The sequence below is a fragment of the Pan troglodytes genome, chromosome 1 (genome assembly GCF_028858775.2).
Source record: "Pan troglodytes isolate AG18354 chromosome 1, NHGRI_mPanTro3-v2.0_pri, whole genome shotgun sequence".
Lineage (NCBI taxonomy): Eukaryota > Metazoa > Chordata > Mammalia > Primates > Hominidae > Pan > Pan troglodytes.
The window spans coordinates 35,242,961-35,262,451 of record NC_072398.2 but is presented as its reverse complement, the minus strand read 5'-3'; the positions used below and the strand labels follow the sequence as shown (position 1 = coordinate 35,262,451).

At 40.4% G+C, this 19,491-nt stretch overlaps 1 long non-coding RNA gene across 1 annotated transcript in view; it reads left to right on the top strand.

Moving 5' to 3' along the window:
- The window catches only part of LOC107970156 (uncharacterized), a 241,302-nt gene that overhangs the window by 119,239 nt on the left and 102,572 nt on the right, over nt 1-19,491 (top strand). Inside the window, exon 3 of the long non-coding RNA XR_001712519.4 lies at nt 18,320-18,534. This is a non-coding gene — a long non-coding RNA (uncharacterized LOC107970156). The remainder of the gene's footprint in view (nt 1-18,319; nt 18,535-19,491) is intronic.

The window sequence follows — 19,491 nt, the reverse complement described above, 5'->3', positions numbered from 1 at the left end:
AGTGCTTCTACATATCTGGAAAACATTTCAGAGACCATTCCAGTGAATTTTAGAAAAGCATGGGCCAACACAGTTTTCAAAGAAAAAAATCTCCTGACCAACCCCATTGGAAATAAAGTGTAATCATGTCACCAAAATAATTCTTAAATACTATAACAAGAAGTTGATAATAGAATAAAGCTTAATGAATAGATTAGGGGGTGAGATGTACTGTTCAATAAGAGAAAGATGATTTTCTTGCCCATCTTCCTTTTTCCTTTCTTTTCTAACCCCTTCTGTTCTTTTCACTTCTTTCTCTCTCTGGCCTCTAAATATTATTTTTTTATGGCTTCTTGGTGTAAGAAAAAGACTCTTTAAAACTATGACCCAATGTCAGAAAGAGAGCAGAGTAGTCTCTCAAACTAATGGCTGTTGTTGAGGACTCCTTTAGTGATATTCAGCTAGGGGAAAAAAAAAAAAAGAAGAAGAGAAAAAGAACTTTGCAATAAACGACCTTCATGGAAGAAGAGTATTCATGTTAATTAGTAGCTCTTTTCAAATATGATTCATATATGCATTAGGCTATGCCATGCTGAACAATGCACACATTGTAATAAACATCAAGACAAGTCTCAAGTATGGTTATCAAAATTTTAGAAAACTCTAGCTAGGGTTTTTTTCATAAGATTGTGACTTGCTGTTCCTGGTGCATTGCACAATAGTAACTCTCCTAATGGCTTTTAGCTTTTGCCACTGCCAACTTTTATATTTAAAATTCATACAATTATGGACAATTTGTGAACATTATGAGGCTTTTCTTTTTTGCACTGATTCTTACTGATTCAAGCCAGCTTTTATCCTTAGCAAATCAAATGCATTTTGCTTACAACACTAGATTCATTCTCACATATTCCACTTTATTCTTATTATTAGTATTCCTTATTATGCATATTTAATTTAAGAATGCATTTTCTCCATTAAAAAATTAGAATATGCTGAAAGAAGTACTAGAAGGTGATTATTTGCTTTAGTTTGCTTTTATTAACTATGTAAGCCCTGATATGGTCTTCCCAAAGTTACAGGCAAGAGATAAAAATGTTAAAAAGCAAGAAATAAGATAAAATAAAAATCTGCTTGAAAATCACAGGCATTTTTTATGTGATGATGCATTTATAAGGTATCAAATTTGATAAGAGAATGGATTTTTAAAAGCTCAGTTTTATATGAATGGAGAAAGGCTATAAATACGCTGGAGTTTCTTAAGCAAATACACCACTAAGTATGGTTCTTCAGAAACTAGTCCAGCAAGATGCATCTTGCAAAAGTAAAAAGTATGAAGTCAGATGCACACCTTCCCTACCTCCACCCCAGCTGCACAAAACACCTCAGCATGTTAAAGCCTTTGAGAACCCCCCAGCACCCCCACATTATGGAAAATACAGCCATAGTGCATTCAGCCTGAAGAAACTTGTCAATACTCCAGACAGAGGGCTTCTGCCCCCGCACTTCAACCCCCACCCCACTCTCTCCGACAAAACAAGGAAAATTACATGGGTGAAGGCTTAGCCTTCATTCTTACAGTAAACCTCTTTAACAAAGTAGCTAGGAATTTAGAGTCTGTGAGAAAATAAATAATCAGTTAAAATTCCTTTCTTAATTTTGCAATTATTGACTGTAGGCTGTCACCCAAGTGATTGGTTTTTTCAGGTGTTTAACAAATTTGAATCTTCCCCCTTCTACCCCAAAGTTATTGATTTAACTGGTTGTCTTAAAATTGTGAGGGCAAACCAAAGAACTGGGATCTCATCCCTTTGTTATTTTGGGGAATGCTTTCCTCCCTGGCCACCTCACGCCCATGCTTTTCAACACTACACACACCTGTTAACTTTGATTTGGGTCCTGTATCAACCACACTGACTACAGTAGAGAAGAACAAAGAGCACATTTATTAATTTCTTGCCTATGCTGCTATCATTTGTCATTGGTTTAAGACCTTAAAATCTATAGATACCAATGGACTTTGTCTCTACTATGAAATCCAAATAAGTTAATACTATGTAACATTTTGGGGGCACCTATTAAGAATCTTGTTATGTGAAGGACATTATATTAGCAACTTTTGATAGGTACTAGATATTACCTAATCGTAATACACCTACAAGAGTTTTGGCCCACATTGCCTGGACAAAAATCCTGGTTCCTCCACTTTCTAGCTCTGTGAATACATATTACATAATCCTTCTGTGCCTCAATTTTCACATGTGAAAAATAGGGACAATAATAATACCTGCCTCATAGAGTTATTGTGAGGATTAAACATAAAACCCTTAAAACAGTATTCTCCAAAGCTAATTCCTCCCTGTAGATCCTGGATCCTATGCCTTTAGGGACCCCTAGGGTATTTCTCTTCCACCTGGTAACCCCTGTCATTTTGGACTCTTTGGCTTCCTTCTTATAAGGCTTAAAAGAAAAAAGGGCAGGCCGGGCGGGGTGGCTCACACCCGTAATCCCAGCACTTTGGGAGGCTGAGGTAGGTGGATCACGAGGTCAGGAGTTCAAGACCAGCCTGGCCAACATGGTGAAACCCCGTCTCAACTAAAAAAAAAAAATTAGCCTGGCGTGGTGGCGCTTGCCTGTAGTCCCAGCTACTAGGGAGGCTGAGGCAGGAGAATCACTTGAACTTGGGAGGCGGAGGTCGCAGTGAACCGAGATCACACCACTGCACTCCAGCCTGGGTGACAGAGCGAGACTCCATCTCAAAAAAAGAAAGAAAAAGAAAAAAGGGTAGAGCTCAACCAGTGTTAAAGTTAGTTCTGCTGAACTCCATACCCAATGCGCTCCCCACTAACAGTGCCTCCACTTCATTGCCTCACCACTCCTGTGTGGGTCCTAATATCTCAAAAGAAAATAGAATGTTTTAGTTAAGACCAATAAATGCCTTGATGATAAAAATATAAACAGACCTTAACTAATTAGCTTGCTAATTACTCTCTCCTGAAGCCAATTTCTTTTAGTTCTACTAAGCCATGATCAAAAACAAAACATCAAGATATAGTAAAGGTGCTCTTTTTTGCTGTCCTGGCAATTAAAGCTAATCAAGTGCACAACTGATTGCACAGAGATTAGAGACTAATATTTGGAACATATCACTCATCTATATCATATATAAATTTTCCATCTATTTTTTTAAAATAAGAGTAAGGGTAGGGTGTGAAGGGAATCTTTCCATCATCTCAATAATGATGCCATGATGAGCATCTGCAACCTAAGCTTAAATTATGAAATCCCCAATTAAAATATCAGAAATTTATCCAATTTATAAGCTTTTAATTTCCCTCTTCATAGGAGTCCAGGGATCTAAGCACTTATTTTCTTTGGGTGTTATTTCAAACAACATATTTTTGGGTTGATACTTCACCCCCAAATGCTGTGTCCATGTATAATTTTAAAGTAGTTGTAGGAGCCTATGAATTTGTACCTCTTGACCCTCCAGTGAGAGCTAAGTCAGATTAATCATGGCATTATTATTATGTCATGCATTCTAACAGTTGGCCTCTGGAAGAGAGTCATGTCTGCTGCAGTACAATTATTGAAGACTGATGATACAGACCAAAGTCATTATAATAAAATTTATTTGGCATAGATCTTCACAGCCACAGTTCCAACCTCACATCCCACTTAGTAGGCACATGGGATTCTACTTAGCAGGACTACATTTTCTACCAATATAAAGGAAAGGGTCCTTAATGGACACATTATATTCAACATAATATAATCCTTTTAGCAAGGAAAGACCCAGGAGGTTGCTTGATGGAGATAGATCTGTACCATGAATACCACACCTCCATCTGTTGGAGAGGGACCAGATTTAGTGGTGGTGCTTAGCAAAACCAGACAAAGACCTATCCATGATCAGGGCATAAGTAACTCCATTTTCTAATTTCTCCACATTGAAATTCCTTGTCAAATATCTGTGAGGTCTGGATGAGAAACTGAAATGGAGATGATAATCAGTAGTCAGTAGCAGCACTATCCTTCATGCACATCATAGGACAGGTGAGGCTGAAACCCACTGAAAGTGCGCAGAGGGTTCCTTTGGTCTGAAATGTTCTGCCCATCCCTTGACCCTCTCCTGTTTCTCTTGAATCCTTTATGCATCCTTTGTTGATGTCTATGGTACCCCCTACTTTCCTCAACTACCAGCCCCATCCAGGATCCTCTCTCAGAAGATGCCATTGTATATTTGAGAAAAATTTGAGGTCATCAAACACGGCTACCTCAGCCTCTTACGGACCCACCTCAAATTTCCCAGTGTCCTATTTTTACTCCTTTTGAAGCCCATCTGTATTCTGGATCCCAAAAATTCCTTAGCATTTTGAAATCTTTAATCTCTCCTCCTTGATTCTCTCTGTTTCTCTCATACACACACACATACACACACACAGAGAGAAAGAGAGAGAAGCAATTGCAGTTTTGTCTCTAAGTCTTCCATAACGACACAATATTGAGTAGAAGAAGTTACAAAAGTAAAGGAGTAATCCAGATTGGGTAGACCTCATTAAGGAGGGAATACAGAAAATAATAATTTTTAACATTATTGATGTATAATTTATATAATGTTAACTACATCTATTTAAAGTATACAATTCAATGGGTTTTGAGAAACATATATATTTGTGAAATCACCACCACAATCAAGATATAGAACATTTTCAAATACCCCAAAATTCATGTACGCCATATCATTCATTCCTCCCTTTATTCCTGGCCACAGGCAACTACTGATTTGCTTTTTGCTGTTACAGATTAGTTTGCTGTTTCTGGAATTTTATATTAATGCAAGCATACAGTATGTGCTTCTTTGTATCTGGCTCCTTTCACTTAGCACAGTCACTTTGAGATTCATTCACGTTAATGTGTATATCAGTAATTCATTCTTTACTATATACACATATAGTATATATGTGTATGTACTAGTGTGTATATACTATATGTGTATACACATATAGACACACACATATATTTTAAAAACTGTTATATACCCATACATATATTCTAATATATATTAATTTCCCCAAGAACCTTCATACACTGTATAATATTTCTAACCTGCAGAGGTTTTAGATTTGTATAAAGTCAAATCTACTAAATTCTTGCATTATATTGTCCACACTTCAATAACATAGATGTTTATAGATATACAGTAAACTAATATTTTCTTTTTGATTTTTTTTACATTGTAATGCTCTAACCCATCTATGATTTATTTTGGTATGAGGGAAGAAGGTCTTAATTGTAGTTCCTTTCAAAGCAGAGCCCAAGGTAAAGTTTGCATGTTCAAGGTTTGAGGGGAGAGGAATCCCGGGGCATTAAGAGTGACAGAAAAGGGAAAGTGAGGAAGAGAAGGAGGAGACAAAATCAAAGATGGCATGTCATTACTGGGCTGGCCACAACTTCACAGGAAACAGAGCTATGGCAGGATGTCAACAGAGGCTGACAGAACCAGTGCATGAGTCCAGTGGCACAGAGAGGGAATGAGGAGTGAGGAATCTGTCATCAACTCTCTCTTGCAATGGTTAAAGTTTGCACTTCTGAGCTGTGTTTCCCAAACACTCCAAGCAGCTGCTAAGAAAGTTTGGGTTTCATGGACTCAGCTGAGTCACCTCTGGGTGCTAAAACTGCTGTGGCTCCCACTGTGACAGACAGGAGCAATGGAGGATGTGCCCAGGAGGTGAGAGACAGGGGCTGTTAGGAGGTGAGCAACAGCAGCAGACGCCCATAGGGGTGGAGCCTGGCAATCCATGTAGGCTCCTATACTTAGGCTACTAGGGGATGTAACTTTCATTACCATTTATCCTATAATGAATAATCAACCCTTTCTTTACCAATTTGAATTCCAACTTTGCCATATTCTAAGTTCTTAATTATACTAGGGTTTATTTCTGATTCTACCTATGAATGTACAAATGTATAGTTACAATACTTTTCAGCTCTCTGGTGGTACAATTTCCCTCATTCATTTTTTCAAAGCTTTTTCTCAGCTATTTTCATAAACTCATGTGTGTAGGTAAAGTTATAATAATTTTAACTTGTTTTATAAAACAATTGAGGATCTGTATATAAATCACATTAAATTAATATATCTATTCAGGCATTCTCAACATCTATAATACTGCACTATGTTTTACTTTTCATGAATACAGCAGAAGCTTCCATTTATTTAAGTTTTTTGAGGTCTCTCAGTAAAATTCTCCAACAATTTTTCATGTAGCTTCTGCAAAAGTTTTATTAAATTTTGGCCTAAATATTTTAAATTACATTACTCTGGTGGACAGGATATTTTTTTCATTGTGCTTTCTAACTGATAATTTATTGCATGTAGTAAACTTTTTATATTAATTTTATAACCAATCATCTTTCTAAACTTTCTAGTTAGTTCAAATAATTTTTCAGTTTATTCTCATGGGTTTTCTAGGCGGACAATCAAATTGTCTGTAAAGAATGATAATTTTTCCTTCTTCTCCAATAGTAACATTTCTTATTTTTCTTTTCTGCCCCTCTTCTTTGGCTATAACTTTAGAATATTGTTAAACAAATAATTGTGATAACAGTAATCTTTATCTTGCTCCTACCTTTAATAAGAATGCTTCTGCCATTTTACTTTTAAGTACGATGTTGGCTGTTGCTTTCAGAGAGAAATCTTAAATCCTATCAAGGTAACACATTTCTATTACTAGATCACAAAGAGTTTTTTCAATTGATCATCAATGTTCAATTTATATTTTTTGTCTTGAATAGACCTACCAGGACACTGTGTGTTTTACTGTGAAAAGGATGTTCACGTTTTCAATCCAATGTTTTTAACTGGACACTGGCCTGCCACTTAGGACTCAGCTGCTTCTCTGGAGAGGGAGGCTTTGTTCTACCCTGCTACGCAGGACACTAAAACCCCCTGTTTTGGGTCAGGCAGGCCATCTACAGTCTGACATTGCTCTTTCCCATGAGCTACTAAGCACCCACACGACTGTTTCAATTTGTGTTGCCTCAAAGTTACTGTCTCCAAACCTATATTGCTTACTAGCATTACACTTAGGCTTAGAGTATTTTTTACGTGTTTGTTCCCTAGTTAGTTAAGGGGACACAATGACATTGATTTATATCCATGATCCATGCTAGTTGTTTCTCTCCCCTTTAATCTTTGGACACTGGTGATTCCAGCCCCAACATCTCCCAGTGCTTAGCTTACTTGGCTTTTTTTTTTTAATCTTGATATAAAAACTCTGTGGATTCTCATACTTCCTTAAAATAGAATATGATTTCTGTTTCACAATCTATTTAGCTGATTTCATGTATTGTGGAAATTTCTTTTTTATTTTCTGACAGTCAGAAACATGTTTTCCCTCAAGGAAGTGAGTAGGTACAGGGGACTCCATGGAGCCCTTCGAATTTTCAACTGTGTTTATACCTTCTAGGTGCCTCTCCCCATTCCCAAAGTAGCCAGTCCACCTCTTCATCAATTTCCTTATTCCATTCCCATCATCAACCCCCTCTTTCAGCAAATGAAACTTGCCTCCTACTTCACTGAGAAAACCAAGGTGAGAATTCCCATTCCTAAAATCTATGACTAATTCTGGAGTCCTCCCTCCATTTTCCCTAGTTGACACCCTTCCCTACAGTTTCATGCAAAAAACAAAAATCACCTTTCACCACAAGACCGTCTTCACCCATTCCATCATCTCTGTATCACCTACCTCTGCTGTATTAGCAACCTCTCCCTCTTTGCAGGCTTGGAAACTTCACCTTCCTTTAAGTCTTCAATCTAGATTTAAATCTCTGTATCTTCTCCCTACTTTCTCTCTCTCTTTCCAGTCATAAATGTGGAAACCCAGCAGTCCCTTTGCTGGCTCATCTTCCCCTGCCTCCATCTTAAATGTTGACACCCTCTCTTGACTCCAGGTTTTACTTTTAGCACTGTTTTTATTTCACGACACGTTGAGCGAGATTGCCCCCAGGCAATCGCATTCACTTCCTGAACTTCCACTCGTCTATGTGCTGCTGACTCCAGTGTTCTCGTTTCTATTTCAAACCTCACTCTTAAATCTCACACTGTCTACTGGACCACCTCAACTTGTGTTTCCACCAGCACCTCAAAACAACATGGACAAAACCCCATGATCAGAGTCCTCCCTCCCCCACCAAATCTGCCCTTCTACCAACTCTCTTATTGCCACACGTGACATCACTGTCCACCCAGACACTCAAACCAGAGTAGGAGCCACCCCAGCCTCTCCCTCTCCTGCACATCCAGTCAATGCCTCCATTCAGCCTGTCTTCGCTCCTTGAGTTCTCCTGTGCTATTCTTCTCTCTCCCACAGTCCCTGCCGCAGCTCTGACCCTAAGCATTTCTCTTGGAACTCCTGGTATAGCCTCTCTGCTCTGAATGTTTTTCTCTTTTATGAACCAAGCTTTTTCTGACCTCTGGGCTTTCTTTCCCACATACTGCCCACTGTTCTCTCTCCTTAAAACACTTGTCTGCCCTGATCTTGACCTTGTCAAACATTCCTGAACATAATCATCAACGGAGACCTCCTTTAAAAAAAAAGAAAGAAAAAGTAGTTCTATTTAAATCACTTCTGTGCTTAAAACCCTCTAACAGCCTCCATTGCCCTTGAGATACAGTTTAATCTCCTTAGCATGGCATACAGATTCTCTGCTCTAGACCTTTCCCTTGCCAAACTTCTGCCCACATCCTGTGTTCTTGTCGCAGAAAATTTCTCATATCTCCCCTTCTCTGTCATCCACATTGCTATTCTATGTTATTGTGAACAGATCTTTACCTAATTTTTTTTTTTTTACTGGTAATGCTTCTACAACCTCTTCCCCCACCCAACTATCTAGCAAACCATCTATTTACCTTTTTTCAGTGATCTCAAAAATCACCTACTACTTCTTTTTTTGCACTCTGGCATAGACTTATGTCACAGCCTTTTTAATCGACAGATCTGTTTTCGGATCTGTTTGTCTCCCTGTAAATAACAGTACACAAGCTTGTTATGGCCATTTCCTCACTTCTTTATCCAAAACTACATTTCTTTATTGAAAAACCATTTTTAAGCACTCTGTTCAGCATTAGGAACACGAAGATTAATGATAATAACAACATAATCGTAGCTCCCAATGAACAAACACAGAGAAAGGCAGAGAGACAAACATACACAGGTAACACAGCAAATACCCTGACAGTGATATTCACCATCTATTTATCTTAGGGGCACAGAGAAAGAATATCTAATTCTGCTAGTATCGCAAGAGTCTCAAAGTGTGCATGACACATTTGCTTGGTAAATACATATAGTTTATTGAGGGCATCGTAGTTTGTTGGGAAAGAGAGAAGGAGTGAGCAGCCAGCTCATGGAATGTCCAAAAGGAAGTTCCCCATGGACTCAGTCCATTTTCTCTCCAATCTGTATCTTCATCTTCACTCTATTTTGCATCTGGATCATCCATCCCTCTGGAACACAAGGGGCCCAAGGCAATTGTCAAGGGGGAGAACAGCTAATCTATGCTCTGCCAGTAAGTCTCTGGAAGTTTCTGCCACCCTCTGCCTCTGCCTGGAGCTCACACCCCTGGCTTGCAATTGCAGCCAGCAGATGTGTATTAAGAAATAACTAATCAAGCCATGGCCTTCAGCCACATGGTGGAGGCCAGTGTGGTAACTACACTCCCTGTCCATCTCTCTAAGTATCTGTAACCCCAAAAATTATGGAGCCAAGATGATTCATGATGTTCTCTGGACCATGAGCGCCTGAGGAATCTATAAACACACAGTCCTTAACCCCTTTGAGCCCCAAATGCTTCATCTGTCAAATGAGGATAATAACCTTCTCAAAGTGCTGCTATCCAGAACAATGTGATCTAAAATGCCTCACTTCGTATCTACCACAAAATAATTGTAGCTTCTTTTCATTGAAGGCATACTCCATGCTGTGGGAAGAAATGTAAGGCATACTTCCCTTACATGGGTTTGATTTTGGGGTCTTGCTGTTCCACTTTTGTTTCAATGATGCCTATGACTTCTACATTTCTTTGGCTTAACACTTGTTTTCTCTTCAAGACACATTGAATACATATTGAATTCAAGGGAGCCATAATTATCACCATCACTTACAGTTCTTTGCGATCTTACCAATGAATCTAGAAGGGGATTCAGGTTGGATTGATGGCCTGAGCCAGTCTGGAGTTGGCTGTGACTGGATTCACTCCTGATGCTCTAAACTCTCATCTGAACACCACGTATTGCCTTAATCCACATGCTTCACTTGGGATTCTACTCAGCCCTCGACTGCCTCTCTTGTCCTCACCACAAATGACCCTGGTTTGTTCAAATATAACACCAGCATTGAGAAGAAGGTGACTGGTGCGATTTCTTCCTATGGTCCCTTATTAAAAGTGATTCACATCTCCCTTTGTAAGATGAGGCAAACAGCAAAGAAACAAAGTGAAATTGAAAAAGAAGGGGAAAACTGAAAACAGAAAGTCAACATGGCAAGAAAGCGGGAGATGTAGTCCCTGTTAGTCTCTACAGGATAGGACCTCAGGGACAGCTCTCCTACCTCAACCACAAATAGAATATGATAATTCATCTCCTCAAACATACCAGGGGATTGCTGCCTCTAGCAGGAACTGGATTCCCCACGAATCTCTGAGACTCTAGCAATCGACTCATTTTCTGGGCTACTTTTAACAAATCATTGAATTAATTTCCTTTCCAGTTCTTTATGAGAAAACTAAATTACAAATATCATCAAAATGTTCTTTCCCCACTGGCAAATTCCCCTGAGTCTAGTGTTTGAGTTTCTATGACTCCATTTGGAGTAGGTTTTAGGAGACATGCATTTTATTTGTAAAGGAAATATTCAGTACCAAAGTACTGTACTCTCTGTAGGCCAATAGGCCTACAGAGGCCACTCTCTTTCTTCCCTTTCTTTCTTTCTTTCTTTCTTTCTTTCTTTCTTTCTTTCTTTCTTTCTTTCTTTCTTTCTTTCTTTTTCTTTCTTTCTTGAGTTCCTTCTCTACTCTTTTATTCACCCTCTGATTTAATGGTACTACTTTCCAGACAGCATTTTTCATCTTCAAAAACGTTTACAGACTTGCAAAATAAATGTGAGTCCCTGAAATGCAAACCCTGGGACTCAGATGGGCCACTTGGGGGTAACTCCTCTGCATTGTACAGAAATCCAAAATTTTACAAGCAGCCTCTGGTTAGAGTCTTCCCTGAGCCTGGGTCCAGCCCTTGCCCCCCCACCTTATCCCAGGTCCCTGTCTTAGTCATCTACTCAGGCAGCTATAACAAGATACCATAATCTGTGTGGCTTAACCACAGAAATTAATTTTCTCACAGTTCTGGAGGCTACAAGTCCAAGATCAAGGTTCTGGCCAGTTTGGTTTCTGGTGAGGGCTCTCCTCCTGGCCGGCTTTCACACCATGTCCTCACGAGGTGGGGAAACAGGAAGAGCAAGCTCTGGTGTGTCTTCTAATAAGGATGCTAGCCCCATCAGGGATGCCTCCTTATGACCTTATTTAACCTTAATTATATCCCTACCCCAAATACAATCATCTTGGGGGTTAGGGCTTCAACATATGAATTTTGGGAGGGGTGCAATTTAGTCCATAGCACTTTCCCAGAAAACAGAGTCAAATGGACACAAACACAGCAGATGTCTATTTCAGTCAATGACACAGTACCAGAAATGAGCTATGAAAAACGCTTATCAAGTCGTATCATCCATCACTACTGCTACCACTCAGCAAGGCCGACAACACTTCTCTTGTATTTCAAAGCACTTTAGGGAAGTTCTTTTGCTAGGCTGACTCTAACTCCACAACCTTGTCACCTGACACTGCCTGAGAACCTTCATAATAGGCTAGATGTGCTCCTTCTGCCGACAATGCACTCTTCCCTCTCCACTGGAACAGCTAAAAACCTCTTCACTAGCCTAGCACCTGTCCTTGGGTGCCTTCCTTTGTCTCTCTTCTCCAGGGGGCTTGTGTGTGTCCTGCTTCTTTCTCTCAGGCTGAAATCCCTCCTTTCATCTCTCTTGCAACCTTTTTAGATGGTGGAGACCATCTTATTACCTCATACAGTGCTAGCCAAGAGCTGGCTACCCGGTCCACTGCAAATCACTGCTCCTCAGCCCTTCAGCTCTGTGTAACACATCCACGACCAGCTTTTCCTGGCATGGTGACAGACTTGCCATCCCTCTGTGCGGTCTGCTTTGCAGGCAATGCTGTACTAGGCTCTGGTTTAAGAGGGTTTCTCCATCCCGGTGTGATTTTCCACATCCATTGCTACAGGAGAGTGGCGGTAGCTGGTGTGGATACAGGCAGTACCATGGGAGGCCTGCAAACTCCCCTTCTTTTCCATGCCTCCTGTCTGCCTGGGCAGAGGCTGCAGGGAGTGGAGAACATCCCAACCAGTGGAGATGTGATTAGGTGACGAGGGAGCCTGGCTGTCACTCACTCCCTCTCCCAGGCTTAAGGGAACTGTCAGCTGAAGCTTTCCCTTGGGGCCTGGAGTGGAGTCACTCACAGGGTAAACACTGTCGTCAGTCTTTTTCACTATAACTCTGTGGACCCCTCACACACACACAGCGGAGGATATAAAACCAAGCTGAGAATATGGTGGCTGGAATGTGTCGGGTCCCTGTTAGACACTTCTCTAAGAAAAGCAGAGAGGAAAAAGAAAGAAAATATGGGACTTCTAATGAAGAGGTGCTTTAATTCTTCTTACTGCTTCTATAATACACACACATGCATGCACTCACATGCACATACACACACACATCTGTCTATAGCACCAAATTAGTTTCATATATTTTCTTCCTTCCTTCTTCTTTCTCTCTCTCTCTGTGTTTCTCTCTGCTCCTTCCTTCCTTCCCTCCCTCCCTCCCTCCCTTCCCTCCTTCCTTCCTTCCTTCCTTCCCTCCTCTATTCCTTTCTCCCTTTCTTCCTTCCTCCATTTCCTTTCTCCATTCCTTCTTTCCTTTATTTTACGGCCTCAGCCCAATCACCAAATGTTTGTTCTACATGCTATAAACTACGTTTTTTGCATAATTTTTACTAAAGTTATACTCATAGAAAATCTAAGTATTGCACCAAGAATAAAAACGCAATCTGTTAAGGAAACACTGTAAGTGGGCACTTCCCTAAATTCAATGTTTTGTTTCTTTTAAAAGCTGTACATTCTTTTTTAAACCAATTCTATAGTGTAGGCACACGGTTTAACGGGCTGGAAGTCAGTGTGTCTGGGGTGAATTCCCAACTCCAGCAATTCTAGATGTGACCTAGCACCAGTCACTTAAGTTCTCAAAGACTTCATTTCTTCACCTCTAAAAATAGTAATAACAACATAAGCTAGCTCATGAAGTTATTGTGAGAATAAAATTCACCAAAACATGTAAAGCACATATAACAAAGTTTGGCCTTTAGTACGTGTTTAACAAATATGATCTATTGCTATGATATTAGTCTTACATTTGTATTGAATATATATTATATGCCTAAAACTGGGCAGGTGAGGCATATGAAAATAAGCTAGTTATTGTTGACTTTTTACCAAATTGATTGACCCAAAGGAGTGTTTTGGAGTGATGTGCACCACACTGCTGGACACCCATGGGCCTCCCAATGGTGTGGCATGTGATACCAAAGTCTGTGAGCCACCATTGTCATGACCAGTGGCTGCCATTTTGAGCATCTAGGCTTTCTTCCCATTGAATTTCAGACTCCTCATGAAAAACTAGTAGATAATACAAGTTCTCTACCAGGGCAAGAATCTTTCTTCATGAAAATTATGCTTATAAAAACAGTGTGAGGTACTTATAAAAATACCGGACTTTAATGTATTCACACCTTCCCATTATTCTCAGGGGAAGCCTTTACTCCTTTCTTCTTTTCACACTGCAACCCAATGGCAGATCATTTCACTGGGACTCCTCAAGGCATAGCCCCTTTTTGCATGGATTTAGGTGCAATGGGAAAGCAGTAAATTCCTGTGGAGTGCAACCACTAGGCTAACAGGCCCATTGAAGTAACAAACTTTCAAACCAACCAGGGAATTATTATTTCTCTGTCTTGACACTGTTCTGGGCAGAAGGCTTGCTGCTATCACACACTTTTTCTATGATAGATGTCCCACTGTACTCCCTCGGTGTCTAGAGACTGCCCCCACTACACAGCAGGACGTCCTGCTTGGGCAGCATCTGGGCCCTGGCCTGGTTCTTCTCAGGTAAATTTCCACCAGCACATCAGCTACCTCCTCGGTGATGTCCAGCCCCATCAGCACCACTGCTTACCCAGGGACAGGCCATCAGTCTCCCAAGGGTTTAACAAAGTGAAAAGTAGCTTCTCATGCCAAATGGGAGAGGGACTCTTGGCCAAAGGCTCATGTCATGTCAAAATCAGGTTTAACAGAGAAGCTCTATAAGCAATTATCCTTCCTCCCTTCTTACATCAGCCAAGTTCTGCATATTCACAGAGCACTGCAACATCAGTTATTTCATCTGATCATCTCAACCACCGTGTGTGTTAAGTAAGATATGCGTATCAATAACAATGATAATGATAATAATTGTAATAAATAATAAAAACTTTAACTGGGAGCTTACTCCATGCCAGTTACATGCCAAATACTTTGTATGGATTATCTCCATTGTCATAACAACTGTATGATTATCCCTGTTGAAAGATGAGGAAACCAAAGCTCAAAGAGATTAACTTGTGCCCATTTTACAGGTGAGCACTCCAGTGACTAACCCAGCAAGTGGCATTCCCAGGTCAAGAACCAAGCTCCTCAAGGCTCTTTCTAAGGACCATGATGTGGTTTTTTTTAGCATCTTCAAGTCACATGTTGGGGGGGCGGTGGTTCTGAGGCCAGTTGATGCAGCTTTCAGGGTTCATTGTCCCAACCTCAAAGAGGTCAGTAACAGTGGTCAATCAGCTGCACCCACAGGCCAATATTGCTGCACAGATACAAAGACATCTCATAACCAAAGCAAAGGACATGATCCCAGTTGGAAATGACTAACAGGGATCTTTTGCCTCTGAGGCAAAAGCTGGAATCTACAACCAGTTAGCGCCAGTTCCACTGGGATGTTCTGTCTACATAATGCAGACTATGGCATTTGGCAGTGGCTCTTAAATTTGGCACACTCCACATTCCTCCTGGACCCACAAGATAACATAACCAAATGTTTTCTGATGCTGTAAGAAATGAGTATTTTGCAGGTAGGAGGAAATGCAAACATGCCCCCTACAGGAGGCACACTCCATCCAATCCCAAGGGCAAAGTGGCTCACTCCCTCTTGACCCTTTCAAAGGTTAAATGTGGAGCAAGGGCCCAGATAAATGGTCACAATGCAAACAAAGTCATGTAAATAAATGCATCTCTGATCTACGCAGGCTGGTGATGCCAAATATGCCATCTGCATCATTTCTCATGATGAGCTGGACTTTTTTTTCCTGCATGTCCCAAGCAATCAGAAGATGACCATGTTTATGCAGACCAAGGCATGCATCATTTGACACTCTTGGAAATATTTTTAAAATTTCAGATCCACAGGCAATCAGTGGCATTTGTGCTTTTCTAGGTTAGGTTAAAGTTGTAAGAAAGAGAGAATCTCACAAGAAAGTAATAGGACATATGTCCGGGGCCTGAGAGGGTACTTGCAATGTATTGTGATTTGGAGTGGGTTCTAGTTGTATCTGTAATCTGAACACCCTCCCCTCGCCTGTTTATTCATATTCATTTAGCAAAAGCATTATTAACATGATTTATTCCTGCAGTTCCTAGTAGATCTAAGATGGGGTTCAGGCATCTGTATCATTTTTCAAACAAAACAGAATGAAGCTTCTAGGTCAAGCAACAGCAAACATTTTCTGCAAAGAGCCAGATATTTTCAGTTTTATGGGTCATGTGGTTTCTATTGCAAAGACTCACCTCTGCCATTGCAGCACAAAAGCAGCCCTAGACAATATGAGAACAAGAGGGTTTGTCTGTGTTTTGATAAAGTTTTATTATTATGAAAACAAGCAGTGCACTGAATTTGGCTTGTGGGCTATAGTTTCCTGACTCCTGTTCTAGATGACCCTTATTATCATTAACTGTGCTTGAGATCTGCTTGTCCAGAACATATTGTGACTTTGGAGAGTGCTTTACAGGTACCACCATCTATGGTGGAAAAAGGGGTTGCTTTTGCTTTTGGAACTTTTTCCCAATCAATATAGTAACACTGCTTTTCCCCATTCATGCCATAGGACGGAAAACTCCATATTTTTAAATCATTCCTTCAATGCAGTTGATGTATGCTTACATTGAATCTGTTCAAATACTTTTCAGAGATGCATAATGTAAGCGCCCATCTTTTTGGAAGTAGAGAGTTTTACTAGATATACAGTCTAAACAAAAAAAAAATCAATCTAATTATAGTCTAAGTTTTTTTGAGATCAGGAAAAAATGGATATTTCTGTTGGTTACTAGATGTATCATTGTATTTTAGGGTCTGACATAGAAAAAAGGTGTATATATAGATATGTATATATATTCAGATATATATATATAGATACATATATATCTATATATATATCTGAATATATATAGGTGTGTGTGTATATATATGAAGAAAGTTCTTAAATATCAAGAGTAGGCTTATGCTCTTAATTTTATTATATTATTATATTTGATAGATTTTTTTAAATATCAATTCTTGACTATAAACTCTGAATTCTAGGATTCTGAAATACACATAGCCCTTATTAAAGGGTAAGTTCACTTCAACGAATATTTATGAAATAACAATTTTGGATCTACTCTTTCAATTCTTGAGTGGCAAAATTGTGTAAGAGAAACAAAAAAAAATACCTATAGCAGAAGTGACAAATACCATAATAAGAGCTCGCAGCTATAGGAGCAATTAATTCTTCTTGAGTGGAAGTAGCGTAGAGGAAACAGAAGGAAAAGAAAGCACCATGGAAGCTCAGGAAGAACCACAGAGAAGAGGTGGCATTTGAGCTGGGCATTGAAGGATGAGTAGGAGTTCTGCATGCAGAGAAGAGGCAAAGGAGAGAGTGTTCTAGCAAGGGGACAGAGTCAGGAATAGCACTATATGTTTAAGGAGTGATGTCTAGGCTAATTGGACTTCAGTGCAAGGTGCCTGAGAACAGTGGAAGAAAAGCAGAAGACGCAGCCAGAGCCTGAAGTCGCATGGTGAAGCACTGTCGGTAACACTAAAGCTTTGGGATTTCTCTTTTTCTTTTCTTTTTTTTTTTTTTTTTTTTTTTGACACAGGGTCTCACTCTGCCACCCAGGCTGGAGTGCAGTGGTTCAATCTTCGCTCACTGCAACCTCTGCCTCCTGGGTTCAAGCGATTCTCCTGCCTCAGCCTCCCAAGTAGCTGATATTACAGGCATGCACCAACATACCCCGCTAATTTTTGTATATTTTGTAAAGACGGTGTTTCACCATGTTGGCCAGGATTGTCTCAAACCCCTGGCCTCAAGTGATCCTTCCACCTCAGCCTCCCAAAATGTCGAGATTACAGACCTGAGTCTGTAATGCCCAGCTAAAGCTTTGAAATTTATTTTAAAAGGCTGAGGGAAGCTATTTAGGTTTCAAAGCAAGAAGCTGACTTGATCTTAGATGAGTTTTAGAAAGCTGATAGAGGGCTGATTCAGAGTGGGCCTTAAATCTGCCCAAATATTCATAATTTGTCCCCAAAACAGGAGTGGTTCAACCTTATCCCAGGAGGCTAAACAAATTCCCCAAATGCCAAGATCCAGGAAGAATACAGGGAGAAGACCCCCACACCTTATCACCGCACACTTTCTAAGAGAAAGCTGGGTGCACACCCAGGCCCAGGGCCAGGCTCTGTCCCCTCTCTCAATAACAGCGTGGACGTGGATGGAGATAAAAATGTTGCAGGGCAAGGAAAACAAACACACTGACCAACAAGAATCTTTTCAGTAGTCTGAGAAAGAAGCTTTTAAAACACAAGACTCTTTGCTAGTAGCAAAACAACCGCTATGGCCATCACACACTCTCAGTGCAAAGCCATTCCAAGCCACCTCTGCAGATGTGCACAGTTTACAGCTGAATATGCATTTACACCACCAACGCTTCCTCATGCAGGAGGAACTGGAGTCGCAGCCTACCTTTGGCTCCACCGTTTTTCAACATTTATTTTCTTTTAACATCCTCATTAACAGAAGATGCACGGAGTTGTTGCATGATGTGAACATTTTACTGTCCAGTCGTATCTTAATAAATGCTTTTGCTTCCTTTCAGATCTGCCCTGCCGGTGTTTGACACCCGAGTCTGAAGCTGGCACCTCATCCATTTCCTAGTCCTGCCTTTTTGCTCCCCGGGCTCCCTTTCCAGTGCCACCATCGCCCTCTTTGCACTTCCCTTGCACTCCATCTCAGAAGCAGACTTCAAGGAGATCAAAAGAGGCTGCTCCTCAAGGAAGAGCAGGGGTCCTGCGGCTAGAAAGCGGGGGGCAGGTGAGCAGGTCTTTCCCACACAGGAGCCAGCATACCCGGGGCAGGCAGGCAGGCACTTAATAAGGGCTTTGAAATGGATTCTTTCAATAAGCACGTATAGACCATTTGCTGCACATGCTACGTAGTCCTAATAAGGCCCAGCCGCGATAAGAATTTGCTCCATGGTGTTGACTGCATTAGCGTGGAAACGAAGAGGAGGATCGTGCGGCTCTCCTTTTAGGAAATCGAATTTCTAAAACCATGCAAGGAGAAGAATAGAATCCTTCCAGGCCCAATATTTACCAAGAAGGAGACCTTCCTCTCTGCCGATGGTCCGGAGGGTCACATTGGGTCTCAGCAGAGGAAAAGCTGTAGGCCCTGGGCCAGAGTGCATGCCAGCTAGTCTAAGGGGAGAGGAGAGGGCCAGAAGCACCAGAGCACGTGATTTATTTCTGGTCATAAAGGAATCGATTACTGTACCAGGATAAAGCAGCGATTTTTTTTCCTACTCTGCTTTTGCAATCATCTTTCTTCTCCGTTTCTATTTCACTCTCATTTAGCTATAACTGAGGAGTACTCAGTCCACTCTTCCCATTCATTTTCCATCATGTCATTTTATTTTGCATTGAGAACCCAAATCCTTGTTTACATGTAAATAACTCACTGTTCTTCATGCTTATTTAAAAACAAATAAAAAGAGACCACCAATTATCAAAATTGTTTGAAATATACCATTTTTGGCAAAAGATCCCTTATTACTATGGATCACTTTTCATTATTTAAACATGGTTTTTTGATCTTTTTCTCTCAGGGATTGGATTTAAAGAATTGAGCTTTAGAATAGTCAAAGAAAGACTGAAAACTCTTCGGGTATAAATTGGAGGAAACTACTAAAATGCTAAGTACCATGTTGTAGTCTACTATTGCTTTTTAGTAATGGAAATGCAGCTTGGTACACTCCTCAGAAGAACATCTTTA